Source organism: Periplaneta americana, chromosome 13 (genome assembly GCF_040183065.1).
Source record: "Periplaneta americana isolate PAMFEO1 chromosome 13, P.americana_PAMFEO1_priV1, whole genome shotgun sequence".
Taxonomy (NCBI): Eukaryota; Metazoa; Arthropoda; class Insecta; order Blattodea; family Blattidae; genus Periplaneta; species Periplaneta americana.
The window spans coordinates 116,281,536-116,309,493 of NC_091129.1; the positions used below are offsets into that span (position 1 = coordinate 116,281,536).

Genomic DNA, 27,958 nt, shown 5'->3' on the forward strand with positions numbered 1-27,958 from the left:
ATAGTTGTTTGGAAATGAAATAATTTTATTCCTCTGTACACCTTATTTATATGTATTTATCTGTACGTCTTACACATACTGTATTCATCTGACGTTGTTTACGTTGTCTACTTACAGTATTCCATTCAGTGCGCTGTCTGAGGGGTGGGGACAGGAAACTACATAAAGCAATGCAAATAGCATAATGTGTAACGGACATGGTCGGTCCTGATATGCACGTGTGTAGACAGTAGTGTATGTGTATAAGTTTCAGTGTCCAGTCGATCAGTCCTAGAGAAATGGTGGAACACGAGAGTGGAATAAGCAGATCTAATTTTCGAATACGGATGAGCCAATGGGAACAGTAGACAAGCTCACAGATTGTATCGGGCCTAGTACCCACGTAGGAGACATCCGGCCCATACCATCTTTCCACGGCTGATCCAAAGGTTAAGGGAAGGAGGGCACGTGGTGCCAAATTACAATTCCATTTCCAGACAACTATTTTTGCTTATAACTTTCGACTCAGTCATTTCCGGACCAAGGTTCCTATCTCAATTTGGTACATGTGCCCTTCGCCATCACCCCTGAAAGTTTGTAACACCACCTCGGAAACACTCTGTATATTAAATTACGTACATTTTCGGCAAGCTAGTAAGTCCATATGCAATTAATTAAAATAAACATTCTCTTACAACTATATTAGATATTTACTACATATAATTCATGGTTTAATTAATTTCTATTGTTATATCATATACAAATTCACCACTCTGAATACATTTTATGTTGGACTTACGTTTAGATATCGTTAAAACATTCAAGTATCTGATGATGCCGTACAAGCGGAGACTTTCATACATTTCTTCTAGCAATGTGTATTACCAAATATAAAATTGCAACAAAATTGATAAATCATAAGATTGAAAAACTTTAAATAAATTTTATTACCTATCCACGACCCCATATCTTCGTCGGTTGGTAGAGAACTGTCATTCTGTCGTAGTCTCGGTATCAACACTGCAGTATGCCCAACGCTGAACCCACAGCTGAAGAATACTATGCCCATTACCAATGTGATCATGATCTGCAAGGAGCCGTATTATTTAAAAATTGAGTCCATATTTCTAAGCCAATTAAAAAATTCGAATAAGACTACTAGAAGAAAAAATGCCTTTAAAGGTTTTTTATACAGGGTGTATGTGAATATTCTTTACAAATTATTTCTTAATGATAATATAAATCTCACTAGGAGACGCGTATTTTTTTGTCCTGCAGATTGAACATTTTAATATTATATGGGATCATATTGAATGGTCTTGTTTGCAATACTAACGTCGAGACAGATATAAAATGTAGATCTGGTATGATCTAGTCAGAAGATATAGATCAGAAGTGATCTAATAAATACTAATTTTCAGGATGTTCCATAACATACTGCAAACTGCGAATATTTCAACAATATTTGTAGTCTCCTTTTCGAGCAGCTTTTGTGGCACATGATGCAATGACGCCGAAAACAGTAAAATAGAACGACGAGGATTAAATGATCTCACATGACGACATGTAGTGAAACGTTTTTCAGATGGCAGCACGGAAATGACTCGTCTGTGGATAATCATAACTAAGCTTCGTATTCCAGCTACCTATAAACGGGAATGAAGTTGCCTGATTCAAAGTATATGCGACGTCACAGCGCAAGTACAGGTACGTTCGTATACAAAATAGTTACGCATCCTCTGACTTCTTCCTCTGGAAGGTGAAAATCAGGACGCAGTCATACAGCGTATTCCGAATCTCACCGGTCCGGTGGCATCAATGACGTCACGTTGCAGCGAAATAAGGAACAAAACTGCTGGAAGGATCGATGGCTGTCATGGAGACTGTACAAGTTGTTGTCTGTGCTACGCTAGCAAAATTTTGCGAAATTTTCGTACTCCCATCTTGTTCAAAGAAAAGATAGCATAAATAATTTATTTCTTGAACCGGTAGTAACAGCTGGTCCGTTGACATGTTCGCTCATAAGCCATTAACATATTGTTTTTACATTGTGCTCATTACAAACAATACAGCAGAATTAAAGCAGAACACACCGCCATGACACAACAGTGCACGATGTCATTCGTCTGCTAGTTCCCGCCCTATACAAGAACCAATCAGATTCACCGATGGCGGCTGCTGGAGAGTGCCACCACCTCTGCAAGTTGATGGGACCGGTGCGACACCGGTGGAGCATCAATGACGTCATCGGTGGAATTCGGAACACCGTGATGCCATCGGATTGCTCACCGGTGAGATTCGGAATACGCTCATAGTGAGTAGTCTTACCGATCACTGCCCTTACTAGTCGTATAAGGGCTATTTAAATAACTACACCTTTGTGGCTGATTGGAGGTTCATTGCAGAGCGTGTAATATTGCGGAGATAGTTGAGCATATTTGAACTAATATTTTTACTGTCAATACCTTACATATAAATTGTGTAAAATAAACATAAAAGTGACAAAAAACAGTGCACTGAAAGACACTGAAATATCAAGAGGCACAGAAAGTGTGTTGAACGTAATAAAAAAGAACCAGTACCATAAAAATCAGAAAATTATGAAGATATTAACTCGACGTTTAGCATGGATTTGTGTAGCCTACCATGAAGTTCAGTGCCGACATCCCAATTAATAAATTAAATAATATCCATTTTAGGGAATTTCTAGAGAATTGTATAGAAAATTAGTGGGTTTTCCGTGATGAGTGAGACACAATAACCTAATGGAACACGAAAAAATATCACACAATAGAAATATCTTGTACTACATGCACCAATAACGTCATGTGCTATTAAAAGAATTTCTTGCAATATAAAATAATTTCAATTGAAATCCGCATATGTCGAAGTTCCGTAACTTACGAATGCACGTTATTAGGCCTATTCACTGCAAAGATCACGACGAAAAGGAACATCATGGCTCAAGCATGTATTTACTACTATAGCTTCAGAATGTCGGGAGTTGACTGTACACCATGAACACGCAGCGATGATGTGTTTGTTTATATCCTTATACGTTGCATTATAATTATCTGTGTTCGGCGTTCTATATACCCAATGTGTCTTTAACTTCAGTCTTTAGGTAGCTGGATTACGAAGCCTAATCATAACCTATATCTACTCTGTTCCCTCTATGAACATTGCAATATAGGGGTCTGTCCACGAGAAAGTGTCCTGTTTTGGTGAAAAATAAAAGTGTGAATGTTGGATCTTACTTCAATTAAAATTGAAGTCAAGGCATTGAAGTTAATATTCTTGGCACTAAAAGTGATTATATTATCTTATTTATATAGGTTTTCATGCATATATGCCAAGATGAAATAGTATTGAAAAAATCCCTAAATAAGGTATATATTTGCAAGAATATTGAACATAAAAATTTTGTGGTATTGAATAATTTTTTCACATTAATCAGTTCTTGACATCTTTAACTGTGGTTTATCAGACAGAATTTCTTATTTCGTCACCAATTATTAAGAAAAATTGTACCCTTAATTGAGATCATCTTCTTTGTCCGGATACTAACGAAATTTTAGAAAAATTACAATAAAATCCAGTAGACTGCTGCCATCTCCAGGACACGTCTAAATCTGCTAGTGTTACTGTTGCTCAAGAGGTGGGAATAGCTGTCAAGTTTTTAATATCCCTCAGTGCATCACAAAATAGTTCTCTATTGTGTCCAGATACTAACACAACAACTGATCCTTGAAACCATTTTGTTACCTGCAGTGCAAGTTTCTGTTTCTGTGATGACTTATGCATTGGTCGTAGTAAATTCGCAGAATTACGTCCCTCACAAGTAAAAACATACCGTGACATTCCTCACAATGTGTGTGTTTGCTGGTACAACGAGAACTTCGAAAATCTACAAGTTTTGGTTTCACAATATCTTTCTAGTTTGTCCACTCCATTGTTTGTGACCCAAGTGATAAGAACTGTATGAATTACAATTGTGCTGTGTGTAAATCAAAGTTTATCACTCTGAAGATTTCCTGAATTACGAAAAATGTAGCCTTCAAGTGCAGTATCGTCAGTGGAGAATGGTTGACAAGCGGTATGAAGACATTTCATTGGAGGAAGGATTAAATGATGCCATTGATGAATTGAAAGAGCAGTTACCGTTCTTCATGACTCACATTTTAAATCAAGAGCAATCACAAAGATGCTTCAAGGCTAACAGGAATATGTCATAAGTGAAATTGTTGCGATGGAAGTGGATTTCGCAGAGAACTATTCTTGCAACTATCAAGACGAGAATACAATCTGCACATTGGTCGAATCTCCAAATAGCGCTGTTTACTGCTATGGTATGGTATGGTATGGAAAAGATACATGGAACAGTTATGTAATAGTTTCTGACAACATATCACATGATAGATATTGTGTTGACACGTTTCTGCGAGCTATATTGAGCAACCATAGCGAAGAGAATCCTCTGCTCAAATATCTGCGTGTATTATCAGTTGGAACTGCATCGCAGTTCGAACATAAATACAATTTTGCCAATATTACTCCTTTGAAAGATGATTTGAATCTGAAAAGTCTCAAATACACCCTTTTTTTGCATCATCTCACGGGAAAGGTGCTGTAGATGGTATTGGAGCAGTGGCAAAGGTCTATGTTTGGAACAACGTACGCTCGCAGAAAACATTGGTTCGTAATGCTACTTCCATGAATTCTGCAAAAATCTCACTAGTTCTACTATTTCTGTGCCATTAACTAAAACTGAATCTTGTAAGACGAACCTTGATCAAAAGTAGGAAACCATAATTACAGTTAAAGTACACAAAAAATTCACCAGGTGACTAGTCTTTCTCCTTATTTTATTGGCTTTAAATATCATTCAGTGGACTCAGAAACTAATCTGAAGGTTGTAAATATGAGAATCTTATAATATTGAAAGGAATAAGGGAAGAACAGAATGTATCATTCCAAGTTTGGTCACATTGATTTAAGTTCAAAATTGTTTCTAACTATTTTGGTTAATTATTGTCTTTCTTGCACATAATAAATTTTCTGCAATTCCAAAGGCTGATTTAAAGATTTACTAAAGTTTAGTGTCAACACGAACGTTATTTACTGCATTTGTTTTCGGGTATGAATATTTGTCCTGATACTAACGTCCAGATACTAACAAGCGGAACTTTGTAGCTATTAATATTTCACAATAATGCAGTTATTGGAAGATAAAATAAATATGCTTAATTATAAAATAGATGTTGAATAAGTGTTCCCTGATAATGAAAACATTAATAAATCATTACAATGAGGAGAGATTTCACCGTAATTTATGTACCGCTTTATCCTACCAACTTCCTTGTCCAGATACTAATGGAAGATACATGTGTGTTTTATTCAATATACAAGTGGGAAAATGTTAATGAAAGAACTGAAAATACAAGATGGATAAATGGTTAACAGATTCATACCAGAAACACTGTTGTTTAATTTATATACTGCATGTGATACCAAGTTTTGTAATTGAAATATCTGAGAAATGTCCGGATACTAACACTGGACAGACCCATAGGCTATAATTAGTAGAGACGTACTTTGTCCCAGGGGGCTACGAGACTATGTATTACTGGTGTTTTTACTGTAGCGAATGGCGTTCGTCCATCTAGCAAGCGAAGCACTTCTGACTGCTTAGGCGAATCTTGTTAGTAAAATTACGCGGAACAAAACATGCATAATTTGACAATATTACACTAATAATAATAATTTATATTTTTACACAAGGTAAATTGTAATAAACTGTTTTAAACTTTTACACTATCATAAAGAATGTAGGCCTACACTAATAAAATATTATTTACATTTTTATGTACAGTAGTACTTTTCGATAGCTGGTAAAATTCATGTTCTGGGAATAACAAATTAATTAAGTAGTAAAATATCGCTGCAATCGAAAAGTATTGGGAATAAATTTGAATAAGGAACAAAAAAAAAAGTTTCCTTCCCAGGCAGGATTCGAACCACTAAAGTCTTAGTTACCAGTCTATCGTGCTCTGGAGTGAACAAGGCTTTGAATTCAGCTACAAGTGTCGGTCCGGTTTTTTTTTCTGCTGCTGTACAATGTTGTGTATTTTAATGTAAGTTATTTTATTCCATAATACTTATTTTGTAAATAGTGTATAATAGTGTAAATCATGTTTTGTCAATGTCATTTTTTATGATAGTCCAAATAGTAAAAATTGGGTATCCTAGTGTATATAATGTAAAAGGGCGTGTGAGAACTTGACTACTTTCAAAGCCGATTGTCAAAAAGACTGCTTTCGACTCTTTAATGTGATCTCTCTTCAATGTAACTTACGTAGAATATGATTTTTATTTCTGATATAGGTTATAAACAACAAAAATAGGTATATTTTGCCTGCAGAGTTAAGACCATCAAACCTTCTCTTCCACTCAACCACGATGAAAGCACATACAGCAAAACTTACGAGAAAAGATTAAATTCACCTGCAATGAGATGAGATAATGATTATTATAATAATAATAATAATAATAATTATTATTATTATTATTATTATTATTGTCGCCATTATTTGTATTTTTAACATATGTTGTAGAAAATACTATAGTTCGACATGGTAAGTTAAGTGTCCAGTGTACAGTCACTTTTTGGAATAAAGCAAGAATTACATATTTTCGTATTCAAACAATGGTACCATACATCATTAATGTTGTGTATTGTAATGCAAGGTATTTTATTCCATAGTACTTATTTTGTAAATAGTGTTGAATAATGTAAATAATATTTTATCAATATAAGGCTACATTCTTTATGATAGTGTAAATAGTCAAAATAGTGTATCCTAGTGTATATAATGTAAAAGGGTCTATCAGACATTGACTACTTTCAAAGCCGAATGTCAAAAAGACTGCTTTCGTCTCTTTAATGGGATCTTTCTTCAAATGTAACTTTTGTAAAATATGATTTTTATGTCGAATATAGGCAGTGTTAAGGCCATCAGACCTTCTCTTCCACTCAACCAGGATGAAAGACCACATACAGCAAAACTTGAGAGAAAATATTAAATACACCCGCGATGATCAGATGAGATTATTATTATTATTATTATTATTATTATTATTATTATTATTATTATTATTATTATTATTATCATTATTTGTTTTTTAATATACAGTATGTTGTAGAAAGTACTATAGTCCGACATGGTAAGTTAAGCGTTCACTTTTTGGAATAAAGCAACGATTACATATTTTCATATCCAAAGAAATGGTACCATGCATGTTAGTTACATCTCCTAGTCACTTGAAAGGACACACTGTATAATAATTTTGTCTTTCTCAAATAACTGTAGATGCTGATTTTCTGGGAGAAAGAAAATTATTTCAATATGCATATTTTACTGTTATGTATTACCTGTGGAAGTAGAGGGCGTAATACCGGGGTGAAGCTTTGGTTGCTTACAATGCTCACATCTTCAATTAGGCCATCATCCACTTCCCTGTAAAAGGTATAGAAGGCATAGTGAGAGCTATTTCACGCAAGTCGTATTCAACGCTCTAAATTGTTTCGGTTGCAGTGGAGCTTTGAGCTACCACTTGCCTTCGAAATCAAGTAGGTACTTGTTAATTTAAATTATATCTAGGTCTACATAATGTATAAAAACTCAGCCGACAAATTTAGTGACGTGATTCGTGTACGTTAATTCTCAACTATAAACGCATATCGTGAAGAGCTAAACTTGACAGATGTCAATACAATGACCTTGGATAGGTTTATCTTTTCGGGGCCTGAGTATAATGCGATTGAAGGGTAATCAATAAAATTATCTAATCAATAAAATTAGATAATAATAACAAAAAATATTAGAATAATAGTGACAAGAAATAATGCAAAAAAATAGAAATTCCAAATTAATAATAATAATAATAATAATAATAATAATAATAATAATGATAATAATAATATAATGATAATAATAATTATATAATAATATTAATAATAATAATAATAATAATAATAATAATAATAATAGCATTAAGGTTGATGAAATAGACATAACAAGCATTTAATGAGAGTTAACACAATTTATTTAAGCATATTGTAACCACAAAAAAGAAAAGCTCGAAATTCACTAAGAAGTTCCTTGTGTCGCAGACGACAGCAACCGCCGAATTCATATTATATTATTCATTATCGGGGGAGAAATAAATCCTAAAATATACATCCGACCATCATCTTCGAATCTTCTAACACACAACCAGAGGAAGTTAATGCTGAAAAACAAAATACACTGAGGTTAGTTCAGGACGCTCGGGTTTTCGTCCAGAGCCGGCCCGGCTATCAGTGCATTGGTTACCGCGAGAAACACGCGCGCTTCCTCGGCACTTTTAGGCCTACAATCCTACTGTTCCAATGCTTAAACTTTACAGTTCTTATCAAGCTCGCATTCGTTGCTCAAAATATCCTCCATTTACTGCAACATACGATAAGGACAAAGGTCACGATAAGGCCCATGAGGAAGACAGCAAATATCACTACAGTGTGATCAAATATTTTCCGCCTTTCCCGCCAGTCAATTTGAATTAGTGTCATCACTGATGCAGAGCGAGTGTGTACGCACTGAGGCACGCCTCGCTGATGGGTAACGTAGAGTTAGGCCCAGTTTCACCAACCTTTGTTAAATGTTAAATGTTATGTTTTATTTAACGACGCTCGCAACTGCAGAGATTATATCAGCACACTTAAATGCCATCGACCTGGCCCGGGATCGAACCCGCAACCTTGGGCATAGAAGGCCAGCGCTATACCAACTCGCCAACCAGGTCCACCCTTTGTTAAATATTTAACATGTCGTTAAGGCAGTTTAACAGTAAACTTAACGGAAGAAATGTTTCATCAACTGTTGTTACTGTTAACATCATGTTAAACCCACTGTTAAATTAACATAGCATACTCCCGCAGTTAAATTCTTAACATCCTGTTACAGCGTGAATAATGGCTGCCAGAGAACATATTATGTTACAAGCTGCATTATTATATCGAGATATACAGTATTTGCAGTGAAAACAATTATCTGCAATCACTGCTTCAGCATTTTTAATTATTCACAATAGATATGTTCATAGACACTAAAATGATATTAATATTAGCACTGCATTCGCAGTAAAGAAAAGATGTGTGCTTATTAACGTAAGCATTTATGTGATTATTATTCCGTATTAATACTCACTTGTCAGATATAATTGCAGATTTTCGAAACGATATTTCTTTACTTCACTGACTTAACAGTTCACATGTAAATTATGACTAATGACGTGTGAAGATATGTTAGGTATGTAAGATATGAAAATAATGTTAACGCTTCCACTGTAATATTCAGCATCACAATTATCTTCATTTTCTATTGGTTCTATTTGATCCTGGATAATTGAAAGAATCTTTGGGAGTGAAGGCACCATTGTCAGTTTTCAAATGTTCCACTGTATCTTGTGCATGACCCATCTTAGTATTTCTGTTAATAGTTTCATAACATTGATTTGTTTTATAGTTCGCGTTTTCATATCCAAATGGCGATTGAAAATCTTGGGTTAAAGAGACCCATGCTTGTTTCTTCTTCCTCATGAAAGTCCCATCACTACGCTTGAGTTCAATTGCATTCTTATAATTAATTGCTAGATCTACTAAAATAATTATATTTCTCATATGAGGTAAAATTACTGCTCCTTACACGTTCCCTTTTCTCAATTTCCGTTGTAATTATGTTAGTCTCCAATACTTCCATAATGTAAAAAATACAATTTTCCACTAAACCAAATGACTACACCAATTAAAGGTACATTCAGTAAACGTTCATACAATCACTGCTTCTTTCATTCCTGTTACAATACTCTTAAAATCATGTTACCTAATCAAAGTATCTCAAATGGTTGGTGAAACACTATTACACTAACAGGATGTTTCATTTTTAACAACACGTTAGTTAACATGCTGTTAGCGATATTTTAACGAAGTATGGTGAAAGTTGGCCCAAAGTCTTACGAGTGGTGTGGGGTGGTAGGTGTACCGTAGTGAGAGGTGTACTGAACCGCGAGAGTTGTCTCGAACATGTCTAGTTCGTCCTCAGCCTCAAATTGTTCCAAAAATTAAGTATAGAAGTTGATGCAGGCTGGCAAATCTGGATCTCTCAACTCATGCAGCCGTGTCATTTTGTATGCGTATAGCTTCATTACTTTATTTACTGCCATATGACAGGCGCCATATGACAACCCAATCTCTCGACTGAGTTGCTGTAGCGATGTCCGTGGCCTCTCTCACATCCGGGTAGCTGAACCAGTCGCGCGAAAGAGGGCGATGTATTTATGACAAGCAAAATACGGTACCGTATTCAAACAATAAAACATTTTCCCAAGTAGAATGCAAATGAAACATTATTCTACCTGAAGTTCACTGTGTATGTCGCTACATTCCCCTCCACTCTGTAAAGAGCAAAGCCATTAGCTTTAAAAAAAAAAAAAAAATCGCATCGTAGGGGAAACCATTCCGGAAGTGAACAAATGTAAATACTCAGGAATAACATTTAGCAGCGATCTCCGCTGGGAAGAACACGTTACTGACAGCGGGAAAGGCATGGAGGGCGTTACACTTTGTGATGAAGGTACTAAGAAAAGGCTCTGATAAATCCAAAGAGATTCCATATAAATCGTCCAGTAATGGAATATGGTGCTGCATGTTGGGATCCTTACACATTAGAACATATTAAGACACTGGAAAAGATTAAAAAAACGGGCTTTCAAATGTTGTAGTAATAATTCACTATTAAAATGGGACACACTCACGGACCGGAGAACGCTAATTCGATTATGCGCAATGTTCAAAACATACAGAAGTGAGCCTGCCTAGAGAGAAATTAAAAATAGCTTGGAGCCGCCAAATTACTCTTCAAGGTACGACCACTCATATAAATTGAGGGAAGAAGACAGAGGACGGACACTGAAAAGTTTTCCTTTCTCAATCGTACTATCAGGGACTGGAATGCTTTACCTGCAGACTTACTAAAGGCTTTACCAATTACCAAAAATGTACTTAAAAACAGGCTTAAGGACTTTACTAATAGACGGTAGTATATTATACACACTATTTAAAGGGTATAATTAATATTTTGCTATTTGAAGTGTTGTATCAGTGAGGAAGTGTGTTGTATCAGTGAAGTATGAAGTGTGTAGTGTCAGTGAAGTCTATTGTGTAAGTGAAGTGTGTTTGTGTCAGTGAAGTTCTTCATAGTGGCTGTGCGAAGTATTTGAATAGTGAAATGGTTTTGAAGTGGTAGTGAAATCAGGATACAATCAGTGCAGTGAGTGAGTTGACAGCGAAATAAGTGTAGTGCCGAAAGATACTTGTGCAGGTATGAACCTATCAACTCGTGAGTCTTAGTTCGAACTTAGGGTTAAGATACAAATAGATTTACTTTAAGTGTTATTTTAAGTGATCGTGCTTCATTTAATTTAGGATGCTCATTATTATTATTATTATTATTATTATTATTATTATTATTATTATTATTATTATTATTATTATTACTATTATTATTAATGTTTTTTATTAGTTGTGTTTATTATTAATTTTCATTATTGAGTGTAATTAGTTACCACTGCCACCGGGTATATGCCCATTTGCAGTGTGAATAAATACATACACATACACTGCTCTGAACGCTTCTCCCGCCCCTTCAAACTGTCGAGCAAGCTTGCTCCGAGCTTATGATCCCTGCTCTACACCACCTCATTCCAGTGTCGAGGCCATCAATGTATGAAGTTCTACCTCTATGTGAACAGTATAACCCTACATGGCATCTAAAGGGGATACTTTTACCTTTTGTGATATAGGAGATGCATGGATGTAGAAAGTTATACACAAGTTTCAGCAAATTTATGCATGTGCAAAGACTTGCGGAATTATGGTATCGCAAAAATTTATATTGTAGAAATATCCGAATATAAACAGTTCACATTTCTATTATTATCATTAACATTATAGCATCTGACGTCTTATTAATGTAATATATAGCTAGTCGGCAATGTATACAATGGAGAGGGAAAGAAACTGGCCAACCTATCCCATTATATCTGGCCTAATTGCCTCATTCGTTGTACCTTGTTAGTATCACTTGTGAGGTTCAGACCTGTCTTTGAGCAGTTGAATAAACAACAAAAACATTATAGCTGTAGAACATTTCACATTGTAGTTATATCAGAAGATTTAAAGACATACAAGGTGGACCGCACGGATGTACCTAATTTCAATTGGATATGACTAATGAATGGTTGAAGATAGAACCTTACGGTAACGTTTATATGAAAGGAAAACTCAATAAGTTTCGTATCCTATCAGTAGAAGGTGCGCAGACACGGTATCTTTTCGTAGATTGTATCGATTGTCAAAATGGTGACACCGCAGATGAAAGCGCAAACTGTGTTGTGGTATGCGGTGTTTAAATCAATTGTTAGAGTTCAAAGGGAGTATCGGCGAATGTTTAACCATGATGTTCCAACTGTTAAAAGCATTAAGAAGTGGCACGATACATTTTAGCTACAGGATTGATGTCGAAGAAGCATGGTGGTGGTCGTAGAACATCCGACAAAATGGTTGCAAATGTTCAAGCCGCGTATGAGCGAAGCCCGCGGAAGTCATTAAGAAGAGCTTCACGGGAACTTCAAGTACCAAAATCAACATTGCAACAAATTCCCCACAAATGGTTCAAACTGTACGCATACAAAATGCAGTTAATGCAACGTCTGGAGCCGGATGACAAACCCAAACGAGTGTAATTCGCCAATACGATTTCTTTCTGTGGGGCTACGTCAAAGATAAAGTGTACGCCACCCCAGTCAGAGGCCTTCGTGATCTTCGGGAGCGCATCATAGAGGCTATTGAGAGCATTCCATGCTCCAACGTGCTTGGCAAGAAATCGTTCATCGCCTCGATATCGTCACAGTGACAGCTGGAGCTCACGTAGAGATATGGTGATGTGCATATCGGAATTTATTGAGTTTTCCTTTCATATAAACGTTACTGTAGGTTTCAACCGTTTACCAGTCACATAAAATTAAAATTAGGTACATTCGAGAGGTCCATTCTGTATATATGAAGACTCATATTGCAATTATATAAGCAAATTTATGTTTATGCTCGACCATGCCGAAATGTAGTAATTATACACCTGGCAGTAGCCCTTTAATGCACCTCATTAAAGTACACATATTCATTATAGTTCAGTTGTTCAGCCAATGAGAAATCACCATTGTACCATTATAAAACCGCAAGTATCGATTATTCTCGGATATGCAATCGAAAGACAATTAGCGAAACATCACGGAGGCTGGAAATCCAATACTGTCGCAGAAGGTTATGTTCTGTTACTATAATAATTAGCGTTAATTTTAAATAATATTCAAATAAATTCAATTTGTCATCTCGTTTTTCAATTCCAAATCAATTTCCAGGTTATATCAATATTAATGTTCATGTTATTCTCTAGATTCTATCAAGGTCAATGACATTCGTCACTCGGAAAAAATCAATACTTTTGCGTCTGCGCACATCTCACAATTTAAAAGGTCAGTTCCGCTCTTCACTTAGATAAACATAACATGAATACTTATGAATAATTTCAAGTTAGAAATATGGTCGAGCATAAAAAGTCGTATGAAACTTACCCATAATGGTAATTAAGACGCTCGTATGAAAATTATGAAACGAGCGCAAGCGAGTTTCATAAAGAAACATACTCGCGTCTTAATTACTACCATTATAGGTTCGTTGCATAATGTACTATTATGAGAAGATTTAGAGACTAATTATATCATCAAATTTGTATTTATAGTAATTGTAGCCATATTATTGTGTCTTTTTATATCTGATAGCTCATAAAAATGATTCCTCGTAACTAAATTTTATATGTCTTTCATTTCAGGTGAATATTGCATCCACTTCGAGGACCGTGAGTTCCAAAACATTCCTGAGTTTAAATTTATTTATAATACATTATAAGTTCATAATAGCGTAGATAATTTGAATTAGTTATTTTTGCTTACTTTTAAAGTCACTTAGTGAATTTTTGATCTTGAATAGCTAAACATGTATATTAGACGTCTTAGAAGGAATTAAAGATGAAGAAAGTGATCAATTAAGTAAAAATTATGTTCAAGATGGTATTTAAAATACGAATACAGCAAGGAAAAACTGACAGGAAAAAGTTTATGAAGCAATACAAGGTGAATCCAATATCGGTAATACAGTTGAACCTGGATTTGAATTTGTATACTAAAATTATAATTCAAATTTACACCTTCGTTTAATAAAATGACACATTATAACTCTGCCATAGCTTGTTTAAGGAAAAACTTCTACGACGTTTTATATACAAAATTTTCCCTTCCGCTTTCCGAGTATCTCACTGTTTTTACCCCAAAAAGAGAGAGAAGAGTACGTGACTTTCCTTCATTCACCCATATGAATCCAGTTGTGTAAAGCAGTTACCGACAGTCTTATATAATGATTTTGACGGGCTCTGCATCATAGACTCAGAAAAATCCAAATTTTGACCTCGGTCAGTTTAGGTGGTCTCCCAGTCCGTCCAGCGTCCTCCACTAACCCTCTTTCGCGGAATTCATTGGTAGGTGCATTAACTGCATTCCGATGTGGAACTGGTGTTGCTAGAAATCTGTCACAAGATTTATTCTACGCTAGTTCTTTGTACTCCTCACCTTCCCGAAACATATATTCGACAATAGTAATATACGTTACAAGAGCGATATGTTGACGTTTTCATGTTTGAGGAAAAGATTGAAAAAGCGAAACGTAGTTGAGCTTTTTTAATTTCCGAGAACATGAAAACAAACATACCGCTCGTGTATCGTACATTATTTTGTGCGAAGATCGTTTATTACATACCTGAAAGACGAATTTCTAATTAGTTACAATGAAATCTCCATCTTGGTTTCTGTTTAATGACGGCAACTTCGGAAAACCAAAATATCTTTCTTCAACATTGTTGCTATAAAATGTTTTCTGTGTTTACTATACTCCAGCAGGCCGTGATATACGTCTGTATTTTTTTCCCCCAATCTATAAATGCGAACTTAAAACAAACGGTAAGGTTATGTAATAATTTATTTTTCATTTTAATATTTTAACAATATTATTTATATAACATATTGCAGTAACAACATCGGCATCTGGAATCTTGTTGGTTTTTTCACGGCTTCCTTAATGTTACTTGTATCAGGAATGCAATAAGTTTCGTGGAGTAGTAGACTTTATTTAATTTTTGCAAATATTAAAAACAATAATTAACACTGCAATTTAGGTGAAATTGCAGTGGTAAGTTTCAAATTTATAATTATTACTATGTTAAACGCCTCTAAAAATAATATGTTAAAAGCCTAAAGCAGTAAAATGAATGTCGCGCTTAAGCAGTAAGAAGAGGGAAATTGTTATGTGTGTTACGTTGGGAATACTGAATGTGGTATTTCACACTTACCGCGTATTGGTTCTGTCGCTTACCTGTGCGGAAAACAAGCAAATACGCACGATCTCGCACAAAATAACAAAAAAGGTTCTTCTCGAGAAAGCTGTATGGCGTCTCATAGAAATCAGAACGCAACTGCGAAAAATATTGTTCAGACATAACGTTGAAAATAATCCATATAGCCTAATTTTATTCAGGAAGAAATTCAGCCTTAACATTTCAACAAAAGTTAATTAACTCAGTTGCACAAGTGCACTGTGATTCTCCGAAAGCTCTGTATATAACATTTTATTGTCGCTTACCTGTTTTCCATTGTTAGAAATTGTTTTGTCCCGTACGAAGATTAGGAAAATAGAGACTGCAGTTCAGATTGTATTGGTAGAGCGTGAGACAGGTTAAGTAATGCTGTGGGGATATTACGGAATATACTTACTCGCTCCTATGTACTGCTTGCCTGATTAATGATTTTATTGGTGACAGCGTAACTAGACGGCATGAACAATGTCTCGCAACTCTTATCTCAGGTGTAGTGATACATTGCAGTCAAATTTTACGACATCATTGTAATGTGTCGTTGTGGCAGTAGTAAGTTCAGCTATTGCTCAGGTACAGTGAATATGCACCCTCTTAGTAAATATCGTAGTTGTTGGCGAGAATAGCGACAGATAACACTATTTACGAGAAATGTATTGGCGGCACTGCCATTCTCGAGGACAAGAAATAATTTTTATTTTTTTATTTATTTTTTTTAGGGCATTTCCACTTGTCAGCAGTTACCCTGTATTCCCATCTTCCATACTTCACGGTCCTGCCAGTCCCCTTCCTTCAGATTATATCGCTTCAGCATTTGGATTACACCAGAATTCCATGATGCTCTCGGCCGTCCACGTTTTCTTCTTCCATAAGGTGACCAATGGAGGAAAGTTTTAGGAAGTCTTTCACAATCCATTCTATTGACGTGCCCATACCATTGCAGAGTTCGTCTTTCAATTCTCTCGATAACAGTTTCCTCCATTTCCATCAGCTGTCTTACATCTTCATTTCTCCTTCTTTCGAACCTAGATATCCTGGCCCCTCTCCGGATCCCATCCATCTCTACTGCCAATATTCTGCTTTCCTGCCTCTCTACTAACGTCCAACCCTCAGCACAATAAGTTAAAATACTCTCAAGAAATAATATGCCTCTTAATGTTACATCGGCTTTAGCTCGCACAAGGAACGATTACCGAAAAGCAATGGTGGCGTTGCTGTCTGTTTTGACTGTGTATGTAGGCACGCCGAGAGGGCGAGAGGTGCGGGGCGATGGAAGTACTGTCTCTTCCAAGAAGATGAATAAATGAGGACATCGTTCTGGAAATAAAGAACTTAGCAAGAGAAAAATTCGAAGCTAATTAAACGCGCAACATATGTTTACGAATGAAATAATACAGTGCAATACAAGACACGTATTCACATGCAATGGAACAAACTATAGTCGTAATGTAACTATCACAACGCGAGACTGATCATATCGATGTAATTTCTCTTTCGACTGTACTCTTGAATTTCATTCCAGCTATCTCATGACCTTTCCTGTCATCCGCTCTTCCTTATCGCATTGTTTGATTCTCATTCCTTCCGTCGGTATTTCCTGCTTGCGAGACTTATACTACTAAACACTGCAATCGTGACTCACACTAAAATATCAATTCGTCCTCTGAAATAATAATACAGTAAATGGAGGCAGAAGCTATGAAAGAATTTCTCGTTATCAATATTCATTTAAATTCACCTTAATTGGATTAAAAACTCTACAGTACGATTTTGAATATTGTAAACACATGATTTATTACACTTTCAACGAATGACTACATAACAATAGATAAGATCTAATTACAATTAGCTATTGGAACACATTACATGAGTCATTTCACTATAAGAATATGTTCTAACATTGTAAAATGAAATAAATTGAAATAATATATGATAAGAAGAATTGTTATATTACAATTTCAGTCAAAAACTTGCCAGATTGGTACAAAAGCAAGTCTTGTTCCAATGATCACATAAAATGTGGCATCATTAAATTTTAACTCTTAGCATACATATATTTTACGTTTACATTCTAGTAATTATTAACAATCCAAAGGATATACATGTACAGATGCATCACTTCTTGAATACATATGTCATCATTGAATTTTTATAAGTTGTTTTTAATGTTTTGACATGTGATAGTCTTTCCTATACTGTTTTATTCATTATGTTTGCATTTTATATTTTGTGTTTCACTTGTGATACTTGTCTAATATATTGCTTCCACCTGATGATTTCTTGTAAAATCGAAAATATTCGTGAATACTACCAAGAATTACTCGTATAATGTGATCATTGTAACAAAACTTGTTTTTGTACCACTCTGATAAGTTGTGGACTGAAATAATTGTAATATAAAGATTCTTATCATATATTGTTCAACTTATCTGAATTTTAACCTCAACATGACTTTTAAACTTAAATGAAATAATATAGGTAATAATTGACATTAAAAGAAACGCTGGTATCAATATAATAATTTTTTTATTGTATTGGTATTATTATATTGGTACCAATGCAGGGCAGCACTTGATTGCATGTGCTGATACAACAGTCGTGCTAAGAACTGTTTGATCTGGAATGTACAGTAGTGACAAAAAAAACCGGACCGACGAAATAGTCTAAGTCCCCGAAATGAGCCACTGCGCATGCCACGCCCGCATTAACAAGATAGCGAGTGATCTATTGAAATTGTTGTAGTTTCAACTGCTGACGTAGTCCATTTCGAAAGCCATTAGAAAATAAGCTGGCAAAATTCATGTTCTGGGAATAATAAATTAAATAGTAAAATATCGCTGCAATCGAAAAGTTTGGGAATAAATTTGAATAAGGAACAAAAAAAAACTTTCCTTCTTATGCAGGATTCGAACCAAGAAAGTCTTAGTTACCAGTCTATCATGCTGTCACTGTAAACAAGGCTCTGAAATCAGCTACAAGGGTCGGTCCGGTTTTTTTTTTGCCACTACCGTACATGCCTTCCCGCTTGCCCCGCACATTCTGTGCACCCTACGTACACGACAGCGCGCTGACTGGACAGCGGCAAAGAAATTTTAGACAAGTAATACATTAGATAGTGAACATTAAAGTCGCGTTTATACATATATAACTTAAAAGTCATAACTAGACAAGATCGATTGTTTAAACCGACATTATCGCTTGCAGTAAATTTCATTTCAAAACAAATTACATACACTAATGTTTGTGGAAATTGCAGCACCAAGAAGGACACGTGTGACTGAAGAGAAATTGATACCACGGATTCGGTACATGACAATACACAAATGATAAGAATTACAGAACTGTACCTGATCTGTGAACGTGGTTTTTCAGTATGGTGTCTTTCCTCCATGCGCTGCAATCAGAGCCTCTAAGTGTCGTGGCATGAAAAAGAGAGCCTGGAAATGTTCCTGGGGAATCTCCCTCCGCGCAGTTTGTCTCTGAGTCCACAAAGCATCAAGAGTGGGTGCTGGAGGACCACGACGAACAAGTTGCCGACCAGCCATATTCCAGACATGTTTGATGAGCGAAATATCTGGCGAACGTGCAGGCCAGGGAAGCAGTGATACCGGTCGTTCTTCGAGGAAGGCTTGCATAATCCTCGCCACATGTGGCCGGACATTGTCCTGCTGAAATATGACATGTGGAGTTGCCTGAAGGAGGGGCAGTACTTCGGGCTCTAAAACCTCCCTAATGTAGCGGTTGCTGTTCAGATTGCCGTGAATACGTAAAGACGTGATCGCATATTTTATTAAATGGCGCCCCAAACCATCACACTAAGCATTTGTCCGCTATGTCGCTCAACAATGCAAGATCTCAGATTGCGTTCACCACGGTAGCGTCTAAAACGTATGCGGCCATCATTGTAGGACAAGTTGAAGTAGCACGAATGACCGTACGGGCTCGTGCGAAGGATCTTGTGTACATGAGTTTCTATAATTTATTATGCATCATTAAATGCACCTATCTATCTATCTATCTATCTATCTATCTATCTATCTATCTATCTATCTATCTATCTATCTATCTATCTATCTATCTATCTATCTATCTATCTATCTATCTATCTATCTATCTATCTATCTATCTATCTATCTATCTATCTATCTATCTACCTATCTACCTACCTATCTACCTATCTACCTATCTATCTATCTATCTATCTATCTATCTATCTATCTATCTATCTATCTATCTATCTATCTATCTATCTATCTATCTACTGCCCGTGTCTCACTTCCTGAGCCGAGAGCTCCCTGGTGCTTATAGCCACGCCTCTTAGGTCTGCTCGGACTGTCACTGTAGTTGCAGTGTGCGGCACGGTAGCATATTACATGTGCTGAAAACATTATCTTATGCCATTCCAGGGGTCTTAACTGTTTATAATATTAGATACTCTAATCGTGATTACCACTATCGCTATTATCTCTAATGGCGATTTCCGAAAATGTATGTCCATACTAGGTCACTCTTCGTTCAGTCTGGACAACTGCTGAAGTACCATAGAAGACGGTTCTCAAAGTATATTGCCAGGCTCCGTGAGTCTTATATGGTTTTAAATTTTATTTTATACTTAAAAATATATAAAAATTACGAAAATGTGAATCAATAATAACATGAAACATCATCGATAATAATAATAATAATAATAATAATAATAATAATAATAATAATAATAATAATAATAATATGCAATATGCATATTATTAGCGTAACATTATTATTACGATTATTATTATTATTATTATTATTATTATTATTATTATTATTATTAAAGATCTAAAAAGGAAAAATAATACTTATCAATTTCATCACTGGATTCTCTGCGTATGTGTCCATTAAAACAAAATACCGAAACAGACAAAATGCAGACGTATAAATGAGACTACATCTTTCCGCCATAAAACCAGATTGCAGGCTTAAAAACCAAACACATTCGTCCTACTGAACAGAATAAAATTGAGATACTAGCTTTCACTTGTCTGTTAATTATTAAATACTAATAAAGTATCTATTACAAGGATTCCGCGGTTACACTTAAGGTTAAAAGGGCTTTTGCAGTGGAAAAAGTTTGAGAAAAGAGTTTACGGATGAGTACACACGACAACCGAGATCGTGATTAGGTCGATAATATCTATTAGAGACTGTAATCTACCACTGATATTAGTGTTTAGAATTGATGAAAAGGACAATTTATTTTGTGAAGGTTGATTTTGCTCCATAGCAAGGAATACTGAAAAGACCGACGTGTTGAACGCAGGGTAGTACTTGTAGGACCTCCCACTTTCTCTCTCTGCGTCTCGCCCGGCAAAGAATCAGTTCAGGAAGAGAGACACGGGCAGTATCTATCTATCAGTTGAAGCGGGCCTCTCCAAAAACACTGCATTTTGCCATTCAGCACGCCATTGACGGCGTTCACGTGCCCATTGCAGTCTGAGGCGTTGGTGGTTTCTGGACAATGGAAGCCGACGCAACGGCATGCGAGCCACTAGCCCAGCCCTCAAAAAACGGCGACGAACCGTTGTCGTAGACAGGGCCACACCCGTTGCAGTACTCCAACGTCGACTCAACACTGTGGATGAAACTTAACGGTCCTTCACGGCCATGCGGACAAGATGGAGGTCATCCCGTGCTGTGGTCACATTACGAGGTCCAGTACCCGCTCGTCTCTGCTTACGACCTTCTTCTATCCACTGGTTCCACACACGCATCACTGTCGTAGCAGCATGCCCTGTACGAGCTGAAATGTCACGGTGCTTCCCAGAGACCAACCATTCTGCCCCGTTCGAACTCACGTGCTGATATTGTGCCCTTCCACGTGGACGAGGCATACTTACACTAACTTTCACGTTTCCACTTCGTTTGGAAGCTCTGCACTGACTGAGCAAGGCATAAAACTTACTTTGCTGGTGACCTAACTTATGTAAGTAATGATATTGATGGGCTTTGCATCATAAAATCAGAATACCCAGTAACTTCTCCACTTATGGCCAAGTGCACCAATCTCGGTTAGAATACGTGGTTAGATACTCATGGTTAATTAATAAGAATTCAAACCGATGCAACATCAACTTCGACTAGTTACGAAACCGCGGTTAGTTGCAGTGTGTTTATTCAGTCATTATTCCTCCCCGAACATTACGACAAAGTGAATAGAAGCATTTGAAATGTTGTTGTTGTTGTTTTCTAATGCCAGGCGGTTGACAATAAAGTCATTTGACCTCATGCACTCCAATATTTTTCAAAGATAATATCATGGCCAGCCACTGAAGCACAGATTTTGGTTTGAGTTGCACAATGTGCAGATAGGGGACTGATATATTCCAATTCTATGCAGGTGTTTGGCCAAACAATCATGGCCTGTTGCCAATCTAAATGCAGTTACAGACGATTTTCGTGGTAAATCGGGAATTTACTGTGGATTATGATGCAGAGAGTTCCATTTTTTTCCTTTGAGCTTGTGTTATCAAATTTTGTTTGTTGAAGTCTAAGTATGTAGATTTAATAAATATTTTCACAGAGTAATACGTAGATTTAGTAACATGTCTGAAAGTAGCAGTAAGTAGCATTTGAAATGTAGATATGGAGAAGAATGGAACATGTGAAGTGGACAGACAGAATAAGAAATTAAGTTGTGTTGGAAAAAGTGGGTGAAGAAAGAGTGATTCTGAAACTGACCAGGAAGAGGAAAAGGAATTGGTTGGGTCACTGGATGAGAAGAAACTGCCTACTGAAGAATGCACTGGAAGGAATGGTGAACAGGAATAGGGTTCGGGTTAGAAGAATATATCAGATGAAAGACGACATCAAGATATATGGATCATATGAGGAAACAAAGAAGAAGGCAGAAAATAGGAAAGATTGGAGAAAGCTGGGTTTGCAGTGAAAGACCTGTCCTTGGGCAGACCACTAAGTGAATGAAATATATATATATATATATATATATATATTCTACAGCTTGTTAAAAGCATTCAATATTTTGAGAGGTGGTAGTATTAATCAAAAGAAGAAAAAAAATCTAATAAATATGGGATCTAAAATATCTTCCGAGTTATCAGTACTTGTTCACCAACATCATAGGTGATAGTAAATGTAATTTTCATTACAAAAGAACATTCAATATTTTGAAATGTAGTAATAGTCGGAGCAACAGTAACAAATATAAATGATACTCGGGAGGAAATTAAACACAGAATAAATGTGGGAAATGCGTGTTATTATTCGGTCGAGAAGCTTTTATCATCCAGTCTGCTGTCGAAAAATCTGAAAGTTAGAATTTATAAAATAGTTATATTACCGGTAGTTCTGTATGGTTGTGAAACTTGGACTCTCACTTTGAGAAAGGAACAAGGATTAAGGGTGTTTGAGAATAAGGTGCTTAGGAAAATATTTGGGGCTAAGAGGGATGAAGTTACAGGAGAATGGAGAAAGTTACACAACACAGAACTGCACGCATTTTATTCTTCACCTGACATAATTAGAAACATTAAATCCATACGTTTGAGATGGGCATGGCATGTAGCACGTATGGGCGAATCCAGAAATGCATATAGAGTGTTAGTTGGGAGGCCGGAGGGAAAAAGACCTTTAGGGAGGCTGAGGAGTAGATGGCAAGATAATATTAAGATGGATTTGAGGGAGGTGGGATATGATGATATAGAATGGATTAATCTTGCTCAGGATAGGGATCATTGGCGGGTTTATGTGATGGCGGTAATGAACCTCTGGGTTCCTTAAAAGCCAGTAAGTAAGTAAGTCAGTAATAGTCGTAAAAATACTAAATTGTGAACTAATATGGGTCTTAAAATTAATAATCCGAAATATGAGAACTTCATCAACATCATAGAAGATGCTGAATGTGAATTCCATTCTAAGAAAAAACAACATTCACTGGTCTGAGAGATAAGAGTGTCCTAAAAAACAAGGTAGAGTAAGGGAGGGTATTGTCGGATACCATTTTGATGTTTCAAAATAAAGGTAATTAAAAAAAGTTAGAACTGGAATTACTCAGAATTATAATAACCTATTGGGCTTCCTACAGATTGTACATAAGTATTAGGTAATTTACGTAATATGTATTTGCTGTATAACTTTCAAAGACAAAACAGAAATAATATCATCACTGACAGAATGGGAAGCTAATGTCGGATACATTAGACATTATTATGTAAGAGGTATGATAATGCATTTAAAATAATATATTGCATATCAGAAACTATTACAATGGTGTTCTGTTAGCCAACTGATATGCAAGCCTTTTAACATCATTTCTGGTTCATCCAAAATATTTTCTCTCCATCATTAACACATAGTCAACTAGCTTCTCTTCAAGTGAAGCTGGGAGTATTGGTTTTCGTCCAAGTTTCGATTTAACGGCTTTTGTGGGCTCAGAGTTGGACCGTACATAATCAAATAATGTTGATCGAGGTACATTGAATCTTTTGGAAGCAGCAAGATAGCCCATTCTTTTCTCCCGTACTGCGACAATGGCATTTACCATATCTTCAGACTTCCATTTTCTTTAGACTGTATCTCTTTTTTCTTTTACTTTAGGCATCTAAAAATATCAGAAGAAGAAACAATTCGTTACTTCATAATATTCGATTAATTAGAAAATTAATTACTTACATGAATTAAAAATACCCATGAGTAAAAATGTAGTGGTTCGTTATAGAAAACATATAAATGGGTTTAAGGCAGCTTTTATGTAGCGAGTAGCATTGAAAGACAGCCGACAATGCCCTCGACTAGTATCCGACATTGGCCTCAGCTAGTATCCGACATTGGCCGACTCTTCACAAACAGTAAAACAAGCCAGCTGCATGAAACATGTTGTCGATAGCATTTCTGCAATTAGAGAATTAAGAAGCCTTATCTATGGTATATCAAACAGTGCATACCATGTTGTGTAAATATAAGAATAACTTGTAACGAATAAATCACATTACTTACCTTCAAAAAGTTTTTTTTTTTTTTTTTTTTTTTTTTTGCAGAAACGTTGAAAACACGCTATTCACACACAGTGAAGCACTCAACAGTAATGGCTATTCATGCAGATGTTCGTCTACTTGTAGAGAACGTAATGCATTATTTTCACATCAGATTGCACCATTCGATGGAAAAGAAATATGTTATCCGAGATTATCCGACATCACCACACCTATCCGACAATCCCCTCCCTTACTCTAATAATGTGATAAACACGGATCTTGAATTAAATTTTGTACAAATGTCTGTATTTGTAATGTTATGAACAAATGTAGTTGAATAAAGCAAATATTTTAAAACTTTCTAATAAAAATTAATTCAGGCTTTGCAGGGTTTAGGATGACTCGGATACCAAAGGCTCAAATAAGACCTTAAACTTCAACATGATTCTGCATATCTGAATTTTATTTCAACACAATAATTCATTATGAGAATTAGTAACAATTATTTAAATACCCTTCACTCACATTCAGAAAAACAACCCTCATTAGAGTTCAGAAATGTTTTGGAAAACCAGTCGCTTAGTACCACAATCTAGTATATACAGTCACGAAGCTCATTTCGTAGTAAATATGCATAAATTAGATAGTTGCTCACCACTAGGATCGTTAATATCGCCTCATTACAAGCAATGCAAAATATTGCCGGCACAGTCTATTATTTCTAGCACCCTCAAAACTCAAGCTTCCTGACTGTATATACTAGACTGTGATAGTACTTTAGGACAAACCAAGTTAAGATATCCAACATCATAATAAAATTGACATATAACTCATTTTCAGAATTCAACAAAATATCTCGAGATCAAATCCAGGTCTTATTCATCCTCCATACATATGCACAACCAAAGCTTCAAGCAAAATATTACTGGAGCCCGCAACTTTCCTGTGTGCAATTATTTAGGCCCAAGATTTAGTCACACCGGCAGATCTAAAAAACATTAATTTAAAATTTGGAAACTTTAACCAATCCCAAAAATAAGCTAAATCGCTGCCGCGGCTAGAATTTAGCAAGTCTCGAGAAAGATCAAAGTAGACTGCCTAAAATAACTTTACATGGCTGTCAGGTTACCAGGTCCCCGAGCAAGAGTGGGGAGCCAGCCCCATTGAACGACTACTCGTCGCGCCACCTATCATAGAGGTACTTGGCTAAGCCACGATCGGCGCATGCGCGGAGAATCGAGAAACATATCAAAATTGCCTCATCGGAAATCAAATTCCTAAACGCACATGCTGCGAGATTGCAAAGAAAAACCATTCATCACATAGCATTACATTCTGCCGGATTACAATGAAAAACCACTCATACACATAGTTACAGTACTTAACCCATTATGTACTATAGTAGCGTGACCATATGGTTACAGCTATTCAAGAATCGCTGCTTAAATTGTCTTTTCCAACTACAGTGGAAGCTCATAAGTTCGACGGAAATCAAATTCGACATCCTATAGTTTGACTGCTTACGTAGGAGAATTAGACACGCCCCTATACGAGCACTAAGCAATGGGTTTGCCATTTGAATGGGAATTGGTTCTGTGTCTTGTAGTGATACTTTTGTTGAAGGAAAACAGAATATTTTATTGATTAGGACATCCATATTAATTTAATCACTGATTTTAAATTAATGAACTTTTATTTTTCTATTTGAGAATTGTGCCGTTTGTGAGATGGAACTGTCGAAACCCACTGTGGTACTAGAAGCGCATACATAAGTCTCGGAATGGGCAGGAAACGCAAGTACAGTACTGTATTCGACTGTATTCGTTGATGGATAACCAATAATAATTTGTGTTCATTACACCTGCCACACCCACTACCCTTATTGGACTGAACTTTCAATTCTCTTCAGTCGATCTTAGGAGAGTGGACTGTAATTTCCATTGTTGGGAATGAAACTTGTTTTGACTTCATTCCGAATGTTGGCAAAACTCACTCGTGAAATGGGAAGATAACTCTCTCACTCTACTGGTATCAGCTAAGTTTTGTTTATTCATTATTGATTTTTGTGCTGCTTTTTGTAAGGAATATGGAGCAATCAAGAGGAAAAGTGATTTTTTTCATTGTTGGTACATTTTCATTGTAATTGGCACTTATTGTTTAGAGATGCCCTAACTGAATGGCGTTATGAAACTTGATGGAATCAATTTACTGGTCATTGTAGCCAGGGACATTCTTGCGTTACCATATGGTGTTTCGTGAGTACCGCTTTATTTATGACTGAATAATTTTGCTTATCAGGTTGTCTGTGGCTACACTTACAGTAATTATGAAGGAGTGTTACTGGCAAGGTGGATGAACAATTAAATTGTAACTGAAGCTTTAGCAGTGCATGGAATCAATCCAATAACATCAGCTGATCGGTATTCACGCTCAGAATAAAAGAGAATCGAAGTTCAACATCCAAATCTAATCACAATGTACAATACATACATGGGAGGAACTGACGTAATGGATTCAAACATAGGCACATATCGTGTCGGAATAGGAGGTAAGAAATCGTGGTGGCCTATATTCACCTGGATGATGGACACTGCAATGCCTGGCTACTCGTGACAGGGATTGGATCTAACATTTCTCATCTCAAGGAAAATTGCGCAAATATATCTTCAGTGTTAGCAAAATACCCTAAAAGTCCCAGACGCTCTTCAATCTCGAAATCTGGTGGACACAGCCTTGCTGATGTGAGGTTTGATAGAAAAGAAGAATTCATTGATCCTTTCCCAGAGATTAAAAGGCGGAGATGTGAAGGCAAATTCTGCTCAATTGTAGGTCGCACAAAATCCAAGAAATGAAGTTGTACTGTGTGTATCATGTTTTGTGGCTTTCCACACGATGTAAGATAAAAGCACTTAAAAACACATTTTTTTAGGAAAAGAAACTTATCCTTACAGTTCATACCTGTTTTTATAAAATGTACATGCATAAGACAAGCGTGACCGTATGATCACGGCGTGTATCTATTATACGACATTGTTAAAAATAAAATAAAATGATTATTTTCGTTACATTACGATGCATTTGTACCAAGTTCAGTAAAAAAAAAATATGAAAAAATTGAAGATGAAAAATTTCATTCTTAATGGGTTAATCATTCCTTTGATTCAAATTGTCTTATTTAACACTAAATTGTATTTGTTTAACTCTTTAGAATTACATGTAACTAAACACGTCAAAGTTTTTAATTAATTAATTTATTTATTATTATTATTATTATTATTATTATTATTATTATTATTTTCTGTACTAATGTTATTTATATTTGCTATGTATTTGTTTAATCTCAAAGAATTTATAAAACAGTTACATTACCGGTTGCTCTGCATGGTTGTGAAACTTGGACTCTCACTTTGAGAGAGGAACAGAGATTAAGAG

General features: G+C 35.9%; 1 protein-coding gene across 1 annotated transcript in view; it reads right to left on the reverse strand.

Moving 5' to 3' along the window:
- Nucleotides 1-7,847, reverse strand: part of LOC138711600 (facilitated trehalose transporter Tret1-like) — a 28,351-nt gene extending 20,504 nt beyond the window's left edge. The window contains exon 1 of the mRNA XM_069842744.1: nucleotides 7,412-7,847. The gene's annotated coding sequence lies outside the window, so the exon portion shown is untranslated. The remainder of the gene's footprint in view (nucleotides 1-7,411) is intronic.
- Nucleotides 7,848-27,958: the final 20,111 nt, after the last annotated feature.